The sequence below is a fragment of the Pelodiscus sinensis genome, chromosome 11, assembly GCF_052426305.1.
Source record: "Pelodiscus sinensis isolate ZL-2025 chromosome 11, ASM5242630v1, whole genome shotgun sequence".
In the NCBI taxonomy this organism is placed as follows: Eukaryota; Metazoa; Chordata; order Testudines; family Trionychidae; genus Pelodiscus; species Pelodiscus sinensis.
In genome coordinates this window covers 19,357-22,684 of record NC_143062.1, presented here as the reverse complement: position 1 = coordinate 22,684, position 3,328 = coordinate 19,357, and the positions used below count along the sequence as shown (strand labels likewise).

Below are 3,328 nucleotides of genomic sequence, written 5' to 3'. Positions count from 1 at the left end.
ACTTGTCTTTAACATCCCTAATCCAAAGCTGGTAGGAATGAGTTAAAAAGGGGTCTCACAAAAGTGGACGTTTGGGCAACACAAGGGCATATGAATACGTGTTAGCCAACACAACAGAAAAAAGAGAGGAAGCGGCATGTGAGGTGTGTTTCCATTTTTACTGGCTTGGACTCGAGCGCATGGAAGATGAGCGGGTGTCTTGGCATAATTCTGATGTCAGCGGGGAGCTACAGCCAACTGACCCGTCAGTGTTCAGTCCGTATCTTGTAGCGGAACAGCTGTGTTGTAGAAAGGGTTGGAGAGAGAGGCAGGTACTGGATGCTCTCATGGAGCTGTAGCATTTTTGGCAGTGATACTTCTTCGATGGGTTATTTGCTGTTCTTGCAGAGGCCTGCTGTAGGCAATCGGAGCCACTCTGGACATTCAGCTAGATGAGGGGCATCTGCCTGAAGTGAGTCTGAGTCACCTGTTGTTCCTATTGACAGTGGAGCTGTGGAGGTCTGTCGTGATGGTGTAGGAGCTGGTGTATGTTTTGTGAAATTATCTTCAGCCAGTGTCTGTGCAGCGAGGTGCCTCCTTGTGAGCAGAGAGATGCTGGTGATTTCCATGGGACAGATCCTGGGGAAGGCAGAGCTCTGCCCGTGGCTGGTAATTGTCTGGGATTGTCCTTTCCTGTCTGTAAGTAGCTGCACGTGGGTCGCTGCCCTTCAAATACAGCGATGTGGAGGGAGGGAGGGACAACAAAGTACAGAGCATCTGTCTGTGTAATCAGTGGACATCATCACATTGTTCTCCAGTTGCTTGCTCAATCATCACGTCCCTCAGAGGACCAGAGTATTCTGGGCAGGGTGTGGGTATAGTGGACTGAGGGTGTGGTAAAGTGGAGATGGTCATAGTTTCTTATAAATTATGAGCATTTTAGGACCTGGATAGGCTGGAGAGGAATAAAGAAGGGGTCTCCAGTGACCAGCAGTTAGGTGATGCACATGTTTATGTCTGTGTTTTGACCAGTAGTGGTGGTTGAGTTTACAAGTGTCCTCTCATTCTCTTTTCAGTTCTCAGTGGCATTGGATTCATGAAAGAATGGCTGACTTGTGGCAGAGACTAAAGCCCTGAGCCCATCACTAGGGCTGGAAGCCAGCTAGTGCAATGAGTTTGGCAGTTTAAAAGATTCAAGGTATAAGTTATTTTGAATAATGTCTACGCTACACACTTATGTCAGAATAAGCTAACTACTTTGGAATAGAACATCGAAACTACAGGGAAGCCTTGAAATTAGTCTGTCAGGCTCCCCTAATGTTGACGTACTACATTGATTTAGAGTCTGAGGAAGCACTGGGGAGTAATTACTTTGAATGACTCTGGGGAGTAGTTATTTCTAAATAAGAACAGCTGAGCATATATACTGAAGACATTTCAAAATAACAATTTCTACATCAGGGTTATTCCTCATCACAAACAGGAGTCATTAGTTTGTTATTTCACAACTCCTAAGTGCCTAGTGTAAAAGTGCCGCAACAGAGCATTGACACTCGATGGCCACTTTTGGCAATGCATGCACAATTCTGTAATGCAGCAACTGTGACACTCGGGGTGTGTCTAGACTACAGGGATTGTTCAAAAAATCTTTGTGTGTGTCTAGACGGCCGCTGCGTTCTGTCGACAGTAAATCAACAGAATGTGGCAGTTTTGTTGACAGCAGTAAATCTCATTTTACGTTCTATGAGGAATAACACTATTTTTGACGGAGATCTGTCAAAAAAAGGGAAGTGTGGATGCGGGGAAGATTTTTGGTTGAAAATAAAGGCCTCTAGGTAGAAGCCCTGGTGGACACTCCTGCCAGAGCTTTCATCTCTATTGTTCCTGCCCAGACAACTTTGGGCACCGGGGAGGGAACATCAGGTGAGTGCTGTGAGGGTCCAACACACACAGGGCAGGGGAGGTGGGAGCAAAGCGGATGGTGCAGTACTGTGACATGTCATGCTGATCACATCCTGGGGGGAGGGGGGCACACACATGACTGACCTCAGGGAGGGCTGTCCTACCCCTGCAGCTGCATGGCTGCGAGGAACCACCTGCTCCTACAGACACTGATGTCAGGTACAGGCAGGGGTTTGGGACCCTGGGAATTGCCACACCGCTTCAGGCTTCTTAGCAACCTGCGGGAACCCCAGCTGTGGCCTGGCACTTGTCTGTGCTGCTTGGCCATGGGGTGGGGGGAGGGGGGCAGGATGGTGGCCTGCACACTGTCTGGGCTTCAGGGAGGCCGTGGCTGCTGCTCAGGGCATACCACTCCTTGGTGTGACCACATGAGCATCCGCTGATCCTAGAGGACAGGCACTGACTGCTGAGGAGGGCATGCTGTCTCTCAGGGAAAGTGTGAGCATGCATGACTGATGACTTTTCTCTCTTGTCCTCCACATCCAGCCCAGCTGTCCAGGAGGGTGGGGGGCCACACCTCTCCCAGCTCCCAGACGGCTGCAGGGAACCCATTGGCACTGGTGCAAGTATTTGGACCTGGTGCGGCAGCACATCTCGGCCCTGCGAGGGATGCAGGAGACATGTAATCAGAGGATGCAGGCAGAGACAGAGCGGCGCAGTCGCTTGCTGGACGAGTTTGTGCAGCAGCTGTGGGAAAAAAATCAAATAACTCCAATAGTGTGTAAGGAGGGACTGTGCAGGAAATCCAAACTCTCTAACAGAAAACTGCTGTAAGGGTTAAAAGTTTTCCAGGCCTCTCTCCCTGTAACAGAGAGAAATCATCTTAACTCTAATCAAGACCCTTACAATGCGTATCTCAACTTCACGAGACTCCTAGTCTGTCACAAATTGTTATGTAAACTGTTATCTTTGTCACAGTTTGCCTTGTAGACTCCTCACTCAGGTTCTCATGTGCCTTTGTTCTGTAAAACTTACTTCTAGCACACCTGGTGTGAACAGAAACGTCTCAGAGTACTTCTGCTGAGACTTTAATATGTTAAAGAAAACAATCAACAACTAAACTGTCTGAACATACTGTATAAAGGATCCCGGAAACTGTCTCTCAGGGCTGCTGCTGCTCTCACTCTCGTAGCTGTCAGCCTGCATGCATAATAAAATTTTCCTTTTGGATTTCTCTCCTGCCTCACTGCTTTGACCTCCAGCCTTGGACCTTTCTGGGGACTCTGTACCCCAGGGGAGCGAGATTTCCCCAACACAGCGCACTGCTATTTGCACTGCTATCTGGGAGGCCATGGCCTTCCCCGGTCCTGTGTCTGTTCCTGCTCCTCCTGCTCAGCCTGCCCTCCCCCTCCCACCAGCTCCCCCACCCCTCCTGTCACCCCCCTGC

General features: G+C 49.4%; 1 long non-coding RNA gene across 1 annotated transcript; it reads left to right on the top strand.

Annotated features, from left to right (window-relative positions):
- Nucleotides 1–432: 432 nt before the first annotated feature.
- On the top strand, nucleotides 433–3,029 carry LOC149523762 (uncharacterized). The gene is made up of 3 exons (XR_016350398.1): nucleotides 433–648; nucleotides 1,056–1,177; nucleotides 2,428–3,029. It is a non-coding gene; the product is annotated as an uncharacterized LOC149523762 (long non-coding RNA).
- The last annotated feature ends 299 nt before the right edge of the window (nucleotides 3,030–3,328 follow it).